Source organism: Macaca fascicularis, chromosome 13, assembly GCF_037993035.2.
Source record: "Macaca fascicularis isolate 582-1 chromosome 13, T2T-MFA8v1.1".
NCBI lineage: Eukaryota > Metazoa > Chordata > Mammalia > Primates > Cercopithecidae > Macaca > Macaca fascicularis.
The window spans coordinates 41426444-41449217 of NC_088387.1; the positions used below are offsets into that span (position 1 = coordinate 41426444).

A 22774-nucleotide genomic window follows, 5' to 3' on the forward strand; every position below is an offset into this window, starting at 1 on the left:
TCTCAGACTTCAGAACCATGAGAAATAAATTTCTATTGCTTTTAAGTCAGCCAGTCTAAGGTACTCTGTTATAGCAGCCCAAATGAACTAACACATGAGTACATGGGTGCTCACTGTACAATTTCTTCAATTTTTCTGTATATTAAAAAGTTTTCATAATAAAATGAAGGTATGGAAGGAGAGACACAGCATTTGGCATTGGGAGAGTTGAGTCCTGGTCCCAGTGTGGCATGAACCAGCTGTACAATGTGGTCAACTCTTAACTTTTCTGGGTCTTGGTTTCCCCATCTACAAAATTAGAATCTCAAATGCATTTTTGTGTCTAATAACCTATTATTTTCAGAAACAAACATGGATTAAATGGTCAGAAGCCTTCAATTCACAGGAATTGAGGGCTACCACTTATTGAATTTATATACTCTAAAGGAAACACTGAAAATTCTGTATTCAACATTTTACCAGTTGGAAAGCTCTAATGTGCCTTTCTGATTGTGTCATCTCTCCTAGTGCAAACTTCTCATCTGGTGCCAAGTACTGATGCCAGAAGCACAGTGGGCAGGAATAACCTCTCCCAGATCAATTGGCCTGGAAAATTTGAGAAAAAACAATTAGACTGCTGTCCCATGGTGCTCTACCCAAACTATTTTCATGTGATTGTATACTGCGCTGTAATTTCAGACCCCACAGCCCTGTGGTCTGACCCCAGGCAGAGGGGAAGCCACCTGTAGGATAAGGCATTTGGGGCCAGTCTGAAGGTAGGCCTTCCTCCTCACTCCTCTTTCTTACCCTCAAACTATATTCTCCATTCCCAGTTCAAAACATCTGCCATTTTGAGATGATCATTTGACTGGAGGCTCTATTTTTTATTAAAAATGCAACTACTCCTGAGTAGGTAACACGTTCAACTGTATCAGCCATTTAAATCACATTGTTAAGAACCTCCACATCCTTTCCAGGTGGCACTTAGTAGTAGGAAAAGAGGAGGGGCTCTAATGAAAGTTTTCTCCCTGTCTATAATATTCTTTTCCTAACCTCGTACTGAAACTATAACTCATCCTTTAAGCTGAGATGGAACCTTATACACAAAGCATCCCTGATTAACCCATCTGAAAGTCACCTCTCTTTCATTGTACTCCTTTCTTTCTTAATTCATTCAACCAACTAAAGTCTTTTGAGCACCTACAACTTATTGGAAACTACTCTATGTTCTGCGGTTACAGTGGGAAACAAGACAAATGTGGTCCTTGCCTTTGAGGGAATGATATTCCCACGTGCTGATCTGGGACTTTCCTGGTTTTTGCATTAAAAGTCTCACATCCCTGCAACTTTCTCAGTCCCGGGCAGACCAAGAGGACTGGTCATGCTGGTTGGAAACATAAACAATTATATCAGTTGCAATGTAATTATAATTATTAGAAGGAGCGAAGGTGCTCTGATTGTGCATCAAGAGAGGATTTCACTTACCCTCTGAAAAACTGAGAGGTAAAGAAGGGCAACGCAATCCCAGATAAGGAAAAATAATCACATTCAAAGACTCTGATGTTAGAAAGAGTGTGGGATGTCTGAGAAATGTAGGGTGACTTTATATCTTGGTTTGCCTGGGACTGTCCTGATTATAGCCTGTTGCCATGGCATCATTATTAATAGTGCCTCCTTTCATTCTCACAAATGTCTTGTTTTTGAAAAATGAATTATATATTCACCCTACAGAAACTGTAAGATGGCCACATGGCCAGAAGAAAGGAATTAAGGGGAGAGTCATGCAAACGAGGCTCTAAGGTCTCAAAAGCTGATTGTTTAAGGTCTCAAGAGACATGCCCAGATTTGGGATATTTTCATAAGAAATATGGGGAAAGTGAGACTCATCATACACAGAGAAGTAGCGTGATTATATGTGAATTTTAAACAGAACAGATGCAAGAGTGGATGTGAAAGATCCATTGCTTTTGCTGTGATCCAGGCCAGAGATAACAGTGGCCTAGATTAGGGAGGAAGCATCAGAAATGAAGCTAAGCTGACAATTCAAAATATATTATTCAAAAGGAAGAAATGACATAATTCATTCTGAGGGAAGAAAGGTCCAGGGAGTTGCAGAGTCTAGGCTGCCACAATTGGCCACATGGGCTAAGTATAACCCTGGAGAGTGCCTTTGACGTGCAACACTGTGCAGGGTGCACTGCAGTGCAGAGGAGGCAGGAGACTGGGTGTCAAAAGATGGTGGCTAGGCCAGGTGCGTGGCTGGCACCTATAATCCCAGCACTTTGGGAGGCAAAGACAGGCAGATCACTTGAGGCCAGGAGTTTGAGACCAGCCTGGCCAACATGGCGAAACCTGTCTCTAGTAAAACTACAAAAATTAGCTGGTTGTGGTGGTGCGCACCTGTAATCCCAGCTACCCAGAGTCTAAGGCAGGAGAATTGTTGCATCCAGGAGGCAGAGGTTGCAGGGAGCCAGGAACATGCCACTGCCTGCAGGACAGAACAAGACTCCATCCCCTCCAACCCCATCCCTGCCACTGCCAAAAAAAAAAAAAAAAAAAAAAAAAAGAAGAAGAAGAAGAAGCAAGGTGGTGGCTAGCTTTCTGGTCTGAGCAACTCACTGAACGATGGTATTATGCAGGTAAAAGGAATCTGAAGGAGATTCAGAATCCCATGTCAGTATTCCTGAAACCCTCTTAAATGAATGTGTCACTCTACCATGCATTTTGATCATGCATCTGCATAATTTATCTTGCTCTTCCTCTCATGCTCTCTAAACAAACTATAAGTACTCTAGAGCAGACAACAGATTGAATTCATCTCTTCAACCGCCCACAAAGCCCAATGCAGGATCCACCATGAGATAAGCCCTTGGAAACTCTTGGAAGTAGGTGACTAAATGGGTAAGTAGGTAAGGGGATTACCTTCTGCAAAGAGAAGACTAGATGAAGAAGGGTTAGACAGACTTGTGGAAAGGTGATAGCCTTTAGTAACTAATTCCTAGTTACTCTGAGTCAATAGACCAATACAGCAATCCAAAAACTTTTCCTGTAAAGGGCTGATATTAATAGTAAATATTTTAGGCTCTGCAGTCTCTGTCGCAAGGAATCTGCTTTTCCATTTTAATGAATAGGCAGTTATAGAAAATACGTAAACAAATAGGTATGGCTGTGTTCCAATGAAACTTTATGTATGGATACTAAAATCTGAATTTTATATAATTTTCAAATGTTGCAAAATATTATTCTTCTTTTGGTTTATTTCCAGCCATTTAAAAACATAAACTCATTCTTATCTTGCAGGACCTATAAAAACAGGCAGCAGCTGAATTTGGCTTTAGGGCCACTGAACCCTGGACCAGTATATCCATTCCCCTGATATGGAGGATAGCGAGGCCTCTTATCATACATTTTTCCAAGCAGAATTACTTAAAAGCTCACTCTAAATGCCTTCCTTTTCTTCTAGTCTCAAGAACAAGGAAGATATCTAAGATCATGCCATGCGTGCTCTCTAACTCATCTTTCTAAAATGGCTTTGATTTCTTAAATGTTTTCTCTTCAACCTTCTTCTGGGGCCTTCTTTCCTTCTCTGCTTTCCCTCTTTAACTTTCCTTTTTTATTGGGTAAGTTTGTTCTCTCACTAATAAATTTTGCTTTTACTACCAGAAGCATTACTGGGCTTGACATTTTTAGTGAGGATGCTGAGATTTCTCCAGTTTTTGTTTATCACTTGCCTTTTCACAATCATGGACAGCCGCAGACCTTCCTAAATTAAGGATTGATGCTTACACAGCATGACCTACACCTGAAAATCTATTAACAATTAACAGCTGGTAAAAACAGACAACCCAAAGATCCAGAGGCTGCCAGCTTCATGGGAGGTGAGGGCCAATTTACAGTGCTGATGATGTACACAGGACTTAATATAGTAATTCCTGTTCCACAGTATCTGGAACTCTACACTGGTCATAAAAACAGTAAGTGAGTTTGTTTGTTTGAGGAGAAACACTGTTCTATGCACACAATAATTTCCAAAACTAAACTAAGACATGCAAGTAAGAAGGAGAGTTTCCTTATAGAGCAATTAGACCAACGCTGGAGACCCTCACTAAAATGCACTCCATTAAATGCGTTCTGCCAAGAGGACTCGTGTCCAATGGAAACCTTACTCCTGCATGGGAATGGTACCTCCAATGGGGGATAGCATCTGCCCAAATGCACAGCTTACAAAATGAAAAAAAAAAATTAACACAAAAAGCAGAAGAATTGGAGTAGCATCAATGGAGTCATATTATTAATTTTTCCCAGATCTAGACAACATGTAAGTTATGACAATCATAGCCAAGATTCTGGAGGGGAGCAGTTCTTAAGGCTATGAATATAATGGGGGTTGGGAAGAAAAAGTGGGGACCCTCACTCTTTTCTCAAGCCAATCCATCTTTGGTCTGTCATTGGCTGGAGACCACCCTGCCCTTTTGGTTTTTGCTAGCGAAAACTAGCTGGTCATCATTGCTCGGGAATATAACCCTTTATCTGGGAGATAGCAGAAGTAGTGAAGGGAGGGAGAGAGGATGGGAGAATAGTGGGTATCCTGAAAGAGATGCCTTCTCCCCATTTCCCATCACAGAGAACACTTGTAAAGACAACTAGCAGTTATGGTCTTCTCCAACAAGCTAGGCTTTCTGAGTATCTCTATTATCGGAAAGGTAGTGCTTTGATGTGCAACCCTATTTCTCAATCGACTTATCTCTGTAATCAGTTTCTTTGGAATGTCGTGTTGTGGCGAATTAGATGTCAAACACACCAGGCTGAATTGGAGAGTATTTAAACCCATACGCTTCGATGGCATTAAAATGAGCCCTGGCAATCAAATGGAGGCAAGAGAATTTGACAGACAGCAAACACAAATCCTGCCACATGAGTATGTCTGGCGTGGTACCACATGCCCGATGTGATAATGAATACCTAATGTGCTGACACATTCGTGGCTGCTCTGCATTTGATTCACCTCAGTTGTGGCAGACTCAGCCTTGTTAGATAAAAGGGCTGCACTTCTTCTTTGCACCATTCACTGGCCCGTGGAAATGGACTGTTTTCACAAACTGCTAATTCTGAAAGCCTTTAGTGGATGGAGCCAGTGTACGGGGAAAAAAAAAAAAAAACCAAAAAACCCCATACAGTTTAAAGGCATGCTCTGAATTTGCTAATAGGCATGCATGGTCCTTTTGGAACCAAAATAGAATTTTTGATGAAGTACCTTGTGGCAAATCTGAAATATTAGCCTGGGGGCCCCAACAAGACATAATTCACTCCACGGGTGAGAACAAATCTCATTTCCACATCCATTCCTCTAAACTCATTACTGACCCCGGGGGAAAATGCTATCCTGGAGCAAGTTTTAATAAAGACACTGGTGGTGCCGTTGCTATAGTACTAAATGCAATAATGAGCAACAAGCCTCTTGGTGGCAATGGACCCCCTGGACCTGTGGAGACCCCGGAAGGCAGCTTCTGAAGGCCTTAACACACCACCCAGAGCAGAACACAGTGTCCAGAAAAGATTTCATTACTTTATGTGATAATTTGTCACATAAGACTCACTCTGGCTTAAATGGCCTGATTGTCAGCTTGCTTTCAAATGAACAATTGCTGAGAATAATTTATTTTAAATTAATTTCAACTGAAAAAAAAGAAAAAAGTAGATGCAGTTGGGAAATTAAGAAAATGATTTTGTCAGAAAGATCTAGATTCAAATTTCAGATTCAGGACACATTTTATTACCTCCTTAGGGCTTAATCTCTCCCACTAGAAGTAGTCTCTTAGCTAAGTACAAGTTATCTGTGGGCATGGCCTCTGCCTTTATTGTTTCCTGTTTTATTCCCAAATGCTTTGCCATATAATGATGCTCAATGGATACTGTTAAGTAGATCTACTTTAAAGGATTATTATGAAGACTAGGAAAGTGAACATATGTAAAACTTTTGGCAACTTGCTTGGCACAAGGTAGCTCCACAATGAATTCAGAGCATATTCACTGCTATTATAAGACCACAGGCAGAAAGGCCACAAGAAGGGCTTAGAATGGAAAATCCAAACAAATGAAGAAGTTTGACAACTACTGTGGTTCTGGTAGGAAGGGGCCAGACTCAAGGAGTTGAAGGAAGTGTTCTATGGAAGAACATGGCAGGGAGGGGTGCAGGACACCTTGAAAATGCCAGTGGGTACTTCGGAAGAGCCATAAGCCAGTTATAGCAGGTGGGAGGTCATGCTTGCTAATCAATCCTCAGCTTTAACAAGAAGATTGGAAAGTTTCCCTGGGTTTCCAGAGTGGATCTATATCTAGGCAGGTACTGTCAAATGAAAAACTGAAGCTTGTGGCTAGGGAACATACATACTCAGCCATTCCCCTATGGACAGTCACTTTCCTGCCACACACAAATATGCCCTTTTACCTCACACAGCTTGAAGTCACCACATCAAAATTTCCAATGTCGCTTCCTCATTCAGGACAGAGAAAAGTTCTCAGGAGGGAAGTACAAATGTATCTGGAAGCACACCCTATCCTGACTTGTTAAGGTGGGGATTCTCCTTACTTCCCGCTGCATCCTAACACAGCCCTTCCGTTTCAGTCTGGCCAATCTGTTTCCTACATCCTCTGTGACCATAGGATGACTTCCTTATTCCCATGTGCCTGCTCTTTGACCAAAACTACATATTCTTTAAGTCTGAAATAATCTATACAACCTTTCCATTCATTAAGAGAGAGAGAAAATGAGAGCATCCTGGTGCAATGGGATCATTCTACGTCTCCTCTCAGTCTTTACCACACTCTTTCATTTGCTTCTACAGAATATGAGAATATTCTCTAAGTGTTTATAACAGACATCTTATTTCCTCAAACAAAACATTACTTCTCCAAAGCAGGAACTCCTTGTTGCATATTTTTTCATGAGCTGAACACCAGGCTGGTTATTCACCCAAACGATCCAGCAAATACCTATCAAATAAAGGTTGAAAGGAAGTCAGCAGATACCTGCTTCATATCACATGGACAGGGGCAAACAGAGTTTGTGTGAGTCTCAGGAACTTTCTGCAAATATTTTCAGTAAATATTATACACAAAGTAATCAAAAGGAATACCAACTGCATTGTACAAACTTACATATAAACATATACAGTCATAATGACACTCCATAATGACATTTTGGCCAATGACGGACTGCATATATGACCATAATCCCATAAGATTGTAATGGAACATATATAGAAACCTGATACATGGTCCTTGATATTGGCATTGCAGATCAAGTAGGGAAAATGACTTATATTCAGTAATGGTGCTGGGACATTTAGTTTTCCATATGAAAAATTTATACAATTAAAAAAACCATGCCATCTAGGTTTGTATAAGTACATTCTATGATGTTTGAACAACAATGAAAACACATTTCTTAGAACATATCCTGTCAATAATGGAAGCATGACTGTCATCAAACATACTCAACATGCACAAATACAAACACACCCCTCACTCACACACCACTTAGCTTTTCTCACAGGCAAAATTCCTAAGCAGCCTCTGATTTAACGTCTGGCTGTAATCAACTTTTGTAAGCCGGGGCTGCCCGTAACCAGCAAAGCCACTTGGGAAAGAGTCTGCAGTCTCTGTAAGAAGATCAGGGCTGACCCACTCCAGCCACTAGGGTTGACTTTCTGGACTACCTGCTGCTGCAGCTGACTGCTCCAAATCTATTCCCCTCCAAGCTGTCCTTCCTGCTCAGTGGGTCTCTCAGTCTGGCCCCTCAGCCCAGCCGTTCCCCTATGGAGAGTCACTTTCCTGCCAGACACAAACATGCCTTTTTACCTCCCAACTTGAAGTCACCACATCAAAGGTTCCAATGCTGCTTCCTCATTCAGGACAGAGCAAAGAAGGCGTTGTTATTGGCCCTTTAATGAGGAACTGATCATGCTTCCCTGACAAAGACAGATAATGACAAAACCCAAAAAAGCAATCCATCTGCTCTCTGATTGCTGGGATTAGAATGTGGGTGAGCGAGGAGACAGGGACAAAGAGTTTGTTTCCATAAAGAACAGAATGGAGAATCCAGAGAGTTCTCCTCATCACTCCAGAATTATCAACTGTTCACTTCTCATTTCATATTAACTGTGAAATGCATCTAACAGTGAGTGTTAGATAAGCTATCCATATTAATAAGTGAACATTTCCAGGCATCCGAATTGTGGAAAAACAGATAACGAAACATAAAAAAAAATTATTTATATAAAGCAGGGAAAGGAATTCTAGCTGATATGGTTTCCCACACTGAGCAAACGGATACATGATTATCATAAAGCTGAAAGAAGGAAGTCTTGGGCATACGTTACAGCTAAAGTCAAAGCAGGAGTGCAGATAGGAAAGCAGGAAAGAACAATTAGGGAATTAATTAAATAAAGCTCTGTTTATACTTCTATTGTCAGTGCTAATTATTTGTGGGTTTGAAGTAAGCTCCCCTGTCTTCATTAGTGGTTGTCAGTGAATGATAACATACTTGGATTTCCACACGTCCTGGTTGTTTCCAAGGATTGTATTTGCAGTGTCAGCTCACATTTTCACATGATGACAGTAATAATCAAGAAACCCATACTCACTAAAGCTAATCTTGCTTTTTTTTTTTTTTTGGTCTTAAATAAGAGGTATGTAACTGTTTCCTTGCTCCACACTTTAGCCTCTGTCTAGTTGCTGGTATATCAAGGTAACAGCTCTTCAACTTTGAAGAAGCCATGATGGTTAGGTTCTTTGGAAGAGGACAAGAGGACGAGTTAGCAAGAGTTCCCTCCACGTGGCATTTGCAGACCACCAAATCCATTCCCATCCTCTGTCCCTCCTATGTCCCTGCTCAGGCCTTCCTGATGCAAGTAAGTGCCTCTAGGCAGGAGATCTGTTTGCAAATCTGTAGGAAGCCTTACAATGAGTAATTGGTGACAGAATCTACTTGCTCATGCCTGTGATCATTAACTTTTCCTTTAATAAAAGAGTAGCAACTATTCTTTTCTGTTGATTTCTTACAGCTGCACTCACAGTTACACTCAGAGAGTAGCATGTGTTTGAACTTCTGCAATACTGTAGGAGTTATGAGGATCTAGCTGGTAGAAGGGGTGGGAGTGGTGGGGGCAAAGACTAGAAGGAGAGAAAATAAATGTCATCAGCAGTAGTGCCTTAGGAACACACCTAGAGAGAGAAACGAGGTTTCTAAAAAGCAAATAAATTAGGGGGCTAGGCACAGTACTTTTGATAACTGAGATAAAGTGTGTAAAAGGGAGGGAGGAATGGAAGAGAAGAGACTGCAGAGAGACCAAAAATCACAGTGTATGAGAAATCTGACACAATTTCACTCCTGGGTGCTCTTTTTTTTGGCCAATAACTCAGATAATCCAATCAAACCCCTCTTTCTTTAAAGCTAGAACTGGAAAAATTGACATTTTGTTTCTTTTGAAGATTTTTTTCCTTAAATGGAAAGTTTTCTGTGGTACACCTTATTTTAGAATCTCTATCTTCTCCCCCTCTTTTTTTTTTTTTTTTTTAAAGAAAATTAGAACTATTGGCTAATTTGTGATTTTGTTATTTCTAGGCACATTTTGATTGGCCTTCACAGTCAGATGCTAATGGAGGCGATTCCATCGGCAGAGGGATGGATCCACTTACCCATATCACCCTGAGCAGTACATAAAGATGAACTTCTCGGGGAGAGGCAATGGGGGCAGGGATGGCAGAGGACAACATCTTCTAAGTATAGAAATAGATAAAATGACAAGAAGACTAGAGTTGCCATCTGCTGGAGGATGGAAAGAATGACATTTGACACTGTTTGCAAGAGCAAAGCTAAACTCATTAGTAAAAATAATAAATCTCCATGTGCTGTGTACTGCCAGTTAAATAACACAAATTTATAGCAGTATCTTATTATTTCAGCATGGCAGTTTTTGGATAATGCTGAAAATACACGGAGGTAGTAAAACAATAGCATCCATTTTCCCTAATTTGTACTCTGCCTACTCTTAGAGGGGTTGATGAATATTGCTTTATTCCCTTTCAAATGCCAACAAGTTCCTTCAATGTGTGTTTCTCACTTTCACCACCGTGACTTTGAAAATGATGATGGGGTTTCTTCTATGAGTATGCCTAGTCATTGCTTCCAGATTTTCTTTCTGCTTATGTAACATGACCAAATGCATGAAGCTCACTTAGGTTCAATATAAAGACCGCTGGACGGAGAATCAGAAGGCTGGGGTTGATAATCTGTTTGCCCACCAGCTACCAATGCAACTATAAACCAATCACTTTACTACTCTGGGTCCTGGCATTTTAAACTGTAAAATTATAAATGCTATGGAGGATGGGCTACAAAATCTAAATGATCTCTAAGGTCCTTTTTAGCTCTCAAATTTTGCAAATCTATAAGCATTTCAAACTCATGTAGCACTTATAACATGAATATTCAAGCTAACTTCTCATCATTGCTTCTACTGAATGCAGCAAAACTGTATCTAATGGCCTGATTAATCAGCCATAACCATCTTCTTTGCCAGTGAAGGGAAAAAAATGTTTTACCCCTTCTCATATTGTAGAGAAAGAGGTAGTTATTTAAACTTGATTTCTCTGATGCTGTTTTTGTTATGGTGAGTGATATAACAAAGTTCTCTGATCAGGAAAAATATAAAACAAAAAACAGCTTTAAGAACCACAGATTTAGAATGGCAAGTAACCTCCAAGACCAAAAGTGGAAACTGAGGTTAAAGGATTCACCTATACTTGAATATCTGGTTTGGTGCCAAAGTGGATTAGATCATTTAATTGGCAAATACTTCCTCACCTGAAAGAAACTCATCATCCTTCTTTCTGTAGCTATAAATCCTGCAAATCTACAGCATCCAAGTCAGGTATCTCCTCCTCTCTAATCAATTCTTGTCCCCTTCAGCCTACAGTGATTCTTCCCTCTTCTAGAAACACTAGTGTTCAATGTCTGAAAAACCTCACTTGGCAAGTGACATTGTCTTTCATTCATTTATTCATTTGACAGATATTTAATGAACATATTTTTAATGCCTTGCATTCTTCTAAGTGGGACCGAAGCATTAAAACCCCTGTTCTCATGAAGCTTATATTTTAGTGAGGAAGTGGGAGAAATACATATACGTAGGAAAATAATATCCAGTAGTAATATGTGCCATGACAGAACATTAAAGCAGGTGCTATGATAATGATCTGATGCCTTCTTTAGATGGAGTGGTCAGGGAAGAGTTCTCTGAGGTAGTGACTCTAAATTGAAACTTGAGTGATGAAAAGGAGATGGCTATGCAAAGATGTGAGGAAAGGCATTCATAAAACAGATCCAGCATGGGGGGGGGGGATCAAAGGAAAGAGTGAGTCTGGAATAAAATCAATAAGAGACATAGCAACAGCAACATGAGGGGAGGGAGGTGGTCAAGGTCCAGATGATTTGAAGTCTCAAGGTCATGCCAAAAAAGGAGTGTTTTATACCAAGCATTCTGGGAAATCACTTGAAGCTAAGAATTTGTTCTCTTTTCATGTAAATCAGTCTCCCCCACGTCCAAGAATTAACATCTTACCTTTTAAAAATTTCTCACAATTCCTAGGTCCTCCAAACCTTTTTACATAAAAGGCTTTTTAATAAATAGCTGCTGGCTGATTGTGTTGTACATGAAATCTTTAAGTTAGTTAATAGTTTAAGTAGGGGCTTAACCCCTAGAGGATCAGAGGTCATGATGATTGCAGCCCTCGACCTCAAATTCACAGAAAGGCTCAAGAAATGAGCTCAGCGTGGAGACAGAATATCCTGACATCGCCTGTGACTCGACTCTGAGACTCGTGAAATGCCTCACACTGCGAGCAGCGGCCCACGAGGATCCAAGAGAGCCCCTCTGTCAACTCCTTCAAAGCAAAGAAAATCACCTAACTTTGGAGAGGTTCTGACAGTCTTTATACCCATGCATCACATAGATTTAATTGAAACTTTGCAACAGGTAAATTTGTAACAATTCATAGTTTTCATGCTCAAAAGAGTATCTTTGTGTAAAACAGCAGCCTGAATAATGGGGGGTAGGGAGAAGATTAATTCAGAGAGGTTATTCGTTTTATTCTCTCTTGATGCAAGCCCCATTTTTACATGCTTTTCTTTTGACTATAGGGCAATCTTCAATTTCAGCTTTAAGGGAAGCTTAAGGAGGTCATTAAACATTATGAAAACTGAAATATCTCTAACGTTAGCTGAGAGTAACCTGACTTGTTTTTTCATACTGAGCTCTAGAAAAGGCAAATTCCTTGTAAAGAGTTAGGGTGGAATATCCTGCTCCACCCACCCCTAGTGGTCTAGGAGTCCTCTAAGCTATCATGGGAGGAATTTGTGGCTTGAAACCCAGACAGATGCTAGAAACTTTTAAATCCTGATATTCATGGTGCTAAAAATACATGTGGATTCACTAATAGAAAAAGAAGGAGGAGGAGGAGGAGGAGGAGGAGGAGGAGGAGGAGGAGGAGGAGGAGGAGAAAAAGAAAGAAAAGAAGAAGAAACACAAAGAAACTGATTAAGAAAATGAGATGATGAAAGTACAGAGAGAAAGAGAAGAGGAGCTGGCAAGAGAGAAGGTCAATAAGATGCCGCATGGGGGCAGAGACCATAACCTTCCAAGCATCTAGGACAGTGTCTGACACACAACAGATGCTTAAAACGTTGGGGGAGGGAGGAAAATACATGGGAAAATAAAAGAGGAGTTGTATTTGTGAGACCGCAGGCAAACAAGGATGAAAGAGAGAAGAGGAAAAGCGAGAAATGAAGGGGAAGAAAGAAAGGAGATCTTGGCGATGATTCCCACATCTGGATGCATGTCAGAAACACCTACGGAGAGCACCTCGAAACGCAGATTCCCAGGTCTGTTCGGAGCACTATTACATCAGAAGCTTGGAGTAGGGTTGGGTTCTAACCCGAGTCTAACAAGTCAAAACCAAAAGCTCTCGCCAGGGGATGCTATGTGCTGTGATTTGGGAACCCCACTGAGCTACACGAAAAGAAAAGAAAGGTGCGACCAGTGTGCAGTGACAGAGCCGGTGCCAGCACTGACCCTGGTCACAGGGCACCTGGGGGACCACCACAGGGCACGCACTTCTCTTCAAGAAGATGGCTCACCTTCGAGAACTAGAGTTCCTCTCCGATTAATACCCGTTCCCCCTTTTGCCAAATTATAATTGTTCCCAAATTATATACCTTTCAGTGATGCCTGGAATGACAAGGGGTGGGCTACAAAAGCATGGGAAGGCGGCGTTCTCTTTTGCCCATGGCACAGGTTAGAGAAATAGCTCCGCCTAGGCCGCGCCGTCTTGGATGTCCAGGTGGCCCTGGTTGATTTTGGAGTATGACCCCCGAGTGGCAACGAGTGAGAACACAATCTCTCTCACATACTGAGGGAGGAACTAGCAAAAGTGACTGGGTTTTGGATAATGGACAAGGCGGCACTGGCACCCATCTCCCCAGACACGCGTTTCCGATCGTCATGGCAACGCACGCGGCGTCGGGGCTGTGGCCGGGGCAGCGCATCTGTGCCTGGGCCAGGCTGGCGCTTGGGGCCCAGCGGCCTCCGCCGCCGCGCGCGGTCCCGGAGCTGCAAGAGCCCGGGGGCGGCAGGCAGCCCTGCGGGCAGCGTAGCCGCCCAAGCAAGGGAACAATTGCCTCTCGGGATTAAGTCTACGTGGGCTCGAATTGTGTGTTACTATGACAATGGTAAATAGGTTCACTGGCTTTCAGGGAAGTGGCTCCGTGCAGAGTGAGCTAAGGAAGGCACAATTTCTCTCCAGTTCAGCACACCTATACCCATTCATGGGTCTGTTTTCATGCCACATAAAATGAGGAGCTTAGGCAAGCCACTGTATTACTTAGTTTTAATCACTGGGCATTTTATTGACAGTGACCTACACTGAGTTTGATTTAGTGGCTCCAACTAATAAAAGCCTGGTAGTAGACTAGAAAGAAGAAAGTTAAGCACGCTTATCAGATGGTAATTAATTTGCTCTCTAGAAAGAAAAAATATGAGCCAAATTTTTTGATAAAGTAGTTCTATGAATGTACCAGGAATGTCTCAAACCTCATCTTAAAAAATACACCCACATTTAAAATCATGTTTTGTTCTGTTGTTGCTTCTTCCGCAGGAGGAATAACCACTCTACCCTGAAACCTAATACACCTTTTTAAAATAAATAAATAAATACAGAGAATCTTCTTCCAGAAGGGCTATAGCTTTTCCTAGAGTATAGATTACCTACCATGCCAGAGCCAGTCTCCCAAAACATGTTAGCAGAAATAAGGTATTGATTAAATATAGTAACAGTAAAGACTACACTTACATTAATATTTCCCACTACCGGTGATTTAGCATTTATCATTCATCAGAGTCCACAAGTATATGCATGCATGCATTCACAAAAACGAAACCTTGCCATAATTAACTGGTTGTAGCATATATAGACTTTTGATATATCAGAAAAGACAGATTGTTTAAGCCCACCATGGTAGGCTTTTTTTTAAAAAAAGATTTATTCCAACTTTTCCTGGTTGTAGTTCATTTGTGTACATTTTATGAATTCATACAACACAAATTATTTTAAAATATGCTGTTCAATAAAGAAATAACAGATTCAAGACAAATCACTGGCTCTAACCTACTTCTTTCACTTCATCTCAATGTGTACTTTCCCCAGCATCTGTACTCTGTTCAATATACACTGTACTGGGAGTGTTTCTGTTCCTACCAGTTAGACTTCATCCAGAACCTCCTCACCACCAGTCAAGCCTGGATCTTAACACCCTTTTCCTAGTGCCATCTCTCCACGATAGAAAATCTCTAAACCCTCTCATTGAAACCTCCAAAACCTCTCAAATTTCCTTTTTTTTTTTTTTGTTTTCCAGGAGGCCTTTCCATTATAATCGACACACTAAATGTTTACTTGAGGGTTATCAAGTTCTTCCATGTTATATCCATCATTAACTTTTCTTATATCATTTCTTTCAGTCATTTTTACATGTGGGTGTCAGAGAACCTATCAGGTCAAAAAAGTTATATCCAAATATCTGTGCCATCTAGCATGTTTTTAAAACTTTAATAAATATTTCATTATGTGAATAAACATTAATATTGGCACACTATGGCGGACTGATTTGCTTAACTGAATTTCCAGAGTTATTCTTCTTCTCTGCCCCCACTTAAAGACATCACCACCCTAATAAAATGTAGAGACATATTTTGGTTACACATTAAAACTCATTCAACTTTTAAAAAATTGAGGAATAATTGGACACATGTAAATATGGACTGTATATTAGATAACATTAAATAATTGTCATTAATTTGCTAGGCTGCAATGACAACATTGTGGTTATGTAAAAAAGCTTTTTAAAATATATACATAAAATATTTAAGCATAAAATATTATGAGATCTGTGATTTACTTTAAAAATGACAATGCCAAAGTGGCAAGATATTAATCATTCTTAAGTCTAATATTAATAATTAAGTCTAAGTCTAATCAAGTAAATTTTTAAGGTTGCCTCTCTTCATTCCACACTTGATATTTAATATGAAATGAAAGTAAGGGTTTCTCCACATGGCAATCATCGGGGGTGAATTCAAATGGTCTGTTCCTCACCCAGTTACTCTATGAGGCAAGAAGCTGACTGTATCACAATTCGGAGAAGGTGAAGGCTCAATCCTAGAGACAGGTACAAGAGCTGCTGAAGTCAGAAGAGAAAAGCAGAGGTGGGTTAAACATTAAGGCTTTTTCTAATATAGATCTTCACTTTGGGAAAATGTGGTTATTTGGCCAAATAGAAGGTGAAATGGCAATTCTATAAGCAGGTCTACTATTTTAGCAGTGGTACTTACAAAAGTGACAAAAACAATAAAATTATCTCATAGCTGTAGAATGTACCTGTGGAACCAACTGTGTGTATATCATTTTATGTTTATTTTCTTAAAAGTTTTGCTATAAGGCAAGACTATTAATCCTGTTTTTTAGATGAAGAAATTTAGGTTCTAACAGTAACTTTACATTTATTGTTGAGTTGTTTAAAAATATTACCTGGATGAAAAATAATGTCCAGAATGAAAGCAATCGCTAAATGTCAGAATCAGAACAAGATTATTCTCTGACATTCTTATTATTACTTTATAACATTCCATTCCTCTCTTATCTGCTCCCAAAATAGTTGGATAAAAAACCTTGCCTCATTTCCTACCAGCAGGCTGCAGGAAGGGACACTCTCACTTTTACAGAAAGGCTCAGTCTGTGAATGGTTACTGTCTTTATACAGAACATCAAATATTTCTTTAGGACTTTTGAATATGTCTTATTTTAACCCTCCTGACACCACTTCATTTAGGTGGGTGGTAAATGCCATCTAGTTTACTTTATAACTCAAGAATTCTTATTACAGCTGGGATGGGGTGCTACGTGGGAATAGAATCAGGGTAAAAAGCAGAATTGTGGAACTGGAGACCCAGATACAGTCTCACTATATCCATATCACCAAAGTCACAAAGTATGGCTTTTCATTTTCAGCCCTTAGATATTTTGGGAAAAAAAAAAAAACTCATCAAAGTAAACAGTACTTTGTTCTCCATGTTGGTTGAATAATATCCTGAGTGGTGTACTTGGATCTGGAAAAGATTTCTAAAGCCTTTGCAATGTTCACAACAACTATACAAGAGATATACTGTTCACCATATTATGTAATTAAACAAATCCCGTTTGGGTCTGGAGATGTGGCCAGTTTGGCAATATGCCAGTCTCATTTTGTTGAACAACTATTTAATTGTTTGAAATAAAAACAACAACAACAACAAAACTGGTTGGTATCCATCAGCCCTTGCTAGGTAATTATATTCCAAATTGGTAGACATCCTTCAAATATCAATTATATTAAAATTAGTTGATGAATTTAAATTCTTTTAGAAAATTATGTTTTTCTAAAATGAGTACTTACCCCATAGGGTTATTAGTATCTGAATATAGTTAACCTGTGCATATGGTCAAAGGAATTCAGAAGACCATTTAAATAGAGTTGCAACTAGGCCAGGCTCCCATCTGTGATGGGGTTTGATAAAGGGTGAGATTCTCTCTTTGATAATATCTTCTAAAGCACAGAGATAAACCACTAGCATCTTATCTTTTTAAAATTATCAGTTATGGATTATTCCAACATACACTAAAACCTCTTCTAGGATAATTCTGATACTGCCAATGTTGACTGTCTAGTGTAAGGTGTAGCACCCTAGGAAGGCAGAAATAGAGAATTGGCTTACTAAGGGACTATCTCTTGTCTGCATTGCTCTTGGGCTTGGAAAGAATCCTAACCTAACACTCTGTTTAAAGGCCCAACTTCACAAAAAAGGTCCATTATGATTTTTCAATAATTTGTTTTTAAATTTACTCTGTCTCAGTCTATAAGCCAGGGACAATGTTACATTTCAGTTAGAAAACCACCCACCACATAAATAAGTTAAAAATAAACGCCTTTGAAACAAGTTTTGTATTGCATGTTCCCTTCACTTTCCAGACCTTGTTAGGTATTTTAGAATTCATGAGTCCATGAATGCCAGAGCTCAACGGGATCTTAGACATTCTCAAACCCAACTCCCACTCTTTATATAGAGGAGGAATTTACTCCCAAAATTACTAGTAAGTGGCAAAACCCAAATCTAAACATAAATATCCCAACTCTATCTTCACTGCACCAGGAAGATAACCTGGACTTTGCTCTTGAGAAATTTCAACCTAGAAGACATAAAGTAAAACAGGGGAGGAGGGGTACACAGAAACAAACACAGAGCAGTTTAAGGCAGTAAATTTAAATTTTCTTGCAGTTTAAGACAGCAAATTTAAATTTACTTAAATTGCTCTCTTAATTTTAGATAAGTAACATCTCAAAGAAGGAGGGGATTCATATGGACTTCTGGGAGTACAATTCTCCTACTAGTGAGTTAACTCTTCAAAGAAGAGACTATTATCTAAAATATTTTATATACCTTAGCACTTAGCACAGTTAAGAAAACAAAGTACCCACTGCGTGATTGAAGAATGGATGGGTGAATACGTGGACATACGGATTTGTGGGGGTGGATGGGGAATAGTCTGGAGTGAGAATGGGAGCCCTTAGAAAGAAGGTGGAAATTAATAGGAGTTAGAATGAGAGTGACAATGCAGAGACTAGAGAATATGGAAATAGGCATTATTTATTTAGAGGTTCTTGAGGAAAACAACCGGCTTGAAGCAGAAGATGCTTACTAGGAAGTAGCAGGTGATGTATCCGGACACTGCCATCTGAGCATCATGAAGCTGATGATTGCCTATTCCCATGACTTCAATGAGTTATGTTTAGATTGGTGTTGTAGTGCAGGGAGAGTTTGAGAAACTTGTTAATGAAGCCAGACTCCCACATACAAAACGAGATGTCTGAATGTGTGTGGTTGTCAGTATTCTGTTCTGTTCTTTTTCTACGCAAACAGCAACAGATGGTAGAAGGGGGCCGACAGGAGTGGGAATCCAGGAGGAAAGTTTGAATTGCCCCATCCCGCCTCTTGCTGGGTCTAAACCTTGGCGAAAGGAAGATTTTAAAAGAGTCAGGATTGGCTTTTACAGAGTTAAAACGTTGACTGGTATCCAGCCTTTTTAATTGTTCCATAAAAGGGTCTAGGAAATGCAGAAAAATCACTTTATATCATCAATACCAGCTGTGTTAAGGCACGTAGCTTAAGTTTACTGTGCCTTGATCTCCTTTTGTATATTCTGAAAGTGGTAGGATCTCATAGAATTGTGATGAATAAATGGAATTAATATATTAAAGTGCTTTAATTTAGTTCCTGAGACAGAGTAATGAATCACTTCATAAGGTCTAGAGGAGGTTATAAGGATGCTGGTGAATGTTTGTCAACATTTATAAAAATGTGCATGGATTCTTTAAGAAAGCATATCTTGTATTCAAAATTCTCCTTCCCATCTCTTCATCCCCCTCTCACTCACTTGAGCACACTAGCCATTTTACAGTCTCTTGGACCAGGTTTGTTTTAGTCTCCGGGCCTTGGCACCTTCTGTTCTCTCAGCTTGGTATGCATATCTCACAGCACGTTAAATGGCTGCCCCTTGCTCATCATTCAGATGTCATCTCAAATACCACCACCTCAAGGAAGCCTTGCCTACCAGTAGATAAAGCAGGTCCTGGCCCTCAATTTCTCTCTTCCATATGGTCCTATTTAATTTTCCCTTTATCAGGACCTAAAATTATCTTAACCTATTTGCTTACAAAGTTGCTCAGTTTTGTTCCCCACTGTATCCCCAGACCTAGAATATGCCTGCATATGTTAAGTACTCAATAGATATTTGTTAACTATTGATTGGCTGGCTAATTGATTGACAAGAACAGGACCTCAAAGCATATACAGTTAAAAGAACATCAGTTATAGCTTCAAAGAAGTTGTCCCATTTTGGGAAGAGAATATGGCAAGGAAACATCACACAAAACAACAGCATTCGGTTTTAATGCAAAATTGCTTTTCCTCTCTCTTTCTGTTCAGACTTAAGGTAAAAGGCAAACTAGGTGAGACCAGCAGCCGGCACATGCCAGATGCTTAAATTGTGTTGGTCTTATTAATTGTATAAAATCTTAAAGAGTATCCCGAGACTTGCACATGTTCTAGAGATATTTAAACTGTAGACTAAAGGTTGGAGAATCAATCTTTGAACCTTCAGAAAATCAAGGTCCAGTTAAGTAATGGTTCAGAAATGTAAAAGGTCAGTTTAAGTACATGCCTAGCTGTTTCTACTTCTTTTAAAATTTCTCTAATATCTGAATGGTGCTGCCTGGTTAAATACAATATGTTTTAAATATTTATAGACTGTCATCTTAATTTTTAAATTTTCATTTTTTGAAAAAAGGCACAAGACAATTGAGCATAAAAATGTTATATCCTCTCTCTCTAGCTATTCACGCTGTGAAGCAACCTGTTTTACTGTATAAACCTGTGTTTGTTCTGTTTCAATTGTGCAGAAGGAAACAGTTCTGGCACCTTTAAAAATCAAAGATCTATCACTCAACAGGAGAAGATAGCAATTCTAAGAAAGGGAATTATGAGAAATAGCAAAAAGATACAGTGCTTCTAAAACCTTAGCGGGCTTATGAATCACTTGGAGATTTTGTAAAAATGTAGATTCTGATTTATTACAGCGGGTCTTGGGTGGGGCCTGACATTCTGCATTTCGAATAAGCTATAGTGATACCTGCACTGCTGGTCCTCAGTGTTTATGGATGATACTGTTAGGGTCATATAGCTTGAGAAATAAAAATCACTTTAAAGCATTACAGTTGTAATAATATTAAGCCACTACTGCTGCTGTACTTAAATCTGCAAAAACAACTATAAGTTCTTCCCATCCCATCAAGAGGTGGAGCCTATTTCTCCACTCCTTGATTCGGGCTGACCATGTGATTGGCTTTAGTTAACAGACAACAGCAATTTGCCATATGGTGAGACTTAAAAAGTGTTTGTGCACTGGGACTTCTCCTTCGCTGCTCCTGGAACCCTGCAATCACCATCTGATTGCACAAGAGCTAGCCTACTGGAGGATGAGGTGACATGTGGGAGAGAACTCAGATATCCCAACCTAAAGTTAGTTGAGTCCCAGCCAACAGGCTGCCAATTGCCATCCCTGTGAGTGAAGCCATCCTGGATTGTCCAGTCTTCCACTAATTTTCCAGTTGATCATGGACACTTGAGCGAGCACCACAGCTTTCATTCAACCTGGTCCACACAGAAGTTGTACTCAGCCAACACATATTGCCAGAAACTAAAGTGATTGTTGTTTTAACCACCATGTTTTGGGGTGTTTGTTGCTGCCTTTTTCATTTTGATTTTGCTTTTTATGCAGCCTAAAGTAGGAACAGATATCTAAAGAAGGAGCAGTCAAAAGTCTGAGTTATTGGTGCACAATGCAATTTGTGCTTATGATTATTTTTCCTCCTTTTCTTCAGTCTATAGGGTGGGATTTTTGCCCTGGCATAGTAGAAATTGATATAGGTATTTATTGCAATAGCATTTTAACTATTTTCTGTTTTTATAATTCAACTTATTTTTCTTTTGTTTTACTATGTTGAATGTTTCTGCTTAGGGGTTAAGTCACTTGCCCAGATCACACAGCTTCTAAATGGCAGAACACTTTTCAGACTAATACAAAGTCAGAAACTTGAAAATGCGTTCCACAATGTTATTACATGTCTCAAATTCTTCTGCTAAAATGCAAATATAGATTTGCCTCTGAAGGACATGACCTCCAGCCATCACCTTGTTCCATGTTTGAGGAGGAAATATAAGGTCTATCCACAAAGGAATAATCTTACATTGATGTGATATGCCAATGACAAACCCTCTTCAGAAATGATACACTCAACATCAGCTAGTCATTGACATAGAGCCAGCATCATCCTTACACGTTCCCTTTGCAGGTTCACTCATGGTCAGGCATCCTCCCCCAGTGTTGGTGATGTTGACCATCCGATGTCCTCTCCAAATCTATCAGTCTCAACATATTTTATCTCTTCCACAGCCACATGAAATTCATATTAATGACAGTCCCATGGCCATCCCTATATATTAAAGGCTGCTTGCTATGGACTAGGGGAGTGTTTCCTAATTTTACTAAACTGTCCTTCCTATTGAGGTGATCTCTACTTCTTCTGCCCCATCCTATTCTTTGTTGTTGAGAATCATCAGTTAGAGGCTCTGCAAACTGGTATTCCTTAAGCTGAGTACAGTCCACAATATCATTTGTTCACTAACAAAATTCAGTTGTAATAAATTAGAATTCAAATATTTTTAATCAAAATATGTACTTTGTAGGTAACACAAGGTCTTGTTATTCCTCATCTAGCTGCTACCCCTGATATTACTTTTCTAAACTGTGAAAACTTTTGATTGTGTATCAGCTGCTATTCTAATGTTTCTTTCTGGAATTTGCATCTGCTGCCACCACTGTAGCCACCAAGCATGTTCCAGGGACTCCCTGATCTATATGTGCAGCTCTAATGTCTGTTCAGATCTTCACCTGCTCACTCCTGGCTCCAAGTGTGAGTTTAACTGACTTTTACATCCTACTCTTCCTTGCCTCCCTTTCCCCTAGAGCAATCCATTCTAGTGAAATCACCTTTGTTAGAAAGAGGACCACTTAAACGTTTGTCAATCCACTGCAGAGCTATTATTGCACCTACTGCCCTCCCATTTCTAATGTGAACATAACCCGCATAGTATCTAATTGGGAAGATATGGTAGTCTCCCAACTGCTCTCATTGCTTTCAGTATCCTTTCTCCTCCATTCATGTTCAAGGGAGTCATCAGAATTATATTCCTTGCACTCACATTTTGGAAATCATATTTCAAGTTGAAAGTCTTTCCAATCTGGTGCTAAATTCACACTTTGGTCTCCTCTTTTCCTACCCCCTTCTCCCGCATACCTGTGCTCCAGACATGGTATGCATCTCAGAAGTCTTCATATTTTTTTTCACAGACTTTGCCTACTGACTGGAGTGGCCTTCTCTATCCATCCATCTGGTCAATTCATCTTCCTTTCCTGTACCTGAACTTGTTCAATTAGCTAGAAAAATCTCTTCAATCACAGCTCTTTTTTACGTCTCTGCCATAGCATGAATAATACTGGTTTGTTACTCATCACCTCCACTCCAGAACTG

General features: G+C 39.7%; 1 protein-coding gene across 7 annotated transcripts in view; it reads right to left on the minus strand.

Annotated features, from left to right (window-relative positions):
• The window catches only part of CTNNA2 (catenin alpha 2), a 1160134-nt gene that overhangs the window by 322024 nt on the left and 815336 nt on the right, over positions 1 to 22774 (minus strand). For 2 of the 7 annotated variants that reach the window (XM_074011443.1, XM_045368555.2), the window contains exon 1: positions 7840 to 7909. The exons of the other annotated variants lie outside the window; for them this stretch is intronic. The gene's annotated coding sequence lies outside the window, so the exon portion shown is untranslated. Of the gene's footprint in view, positions 1 to 7839; positions 7910 to 22774 lie in introns of those variants that run through there. 7 annotated transcript variants of the gene reach the window in all.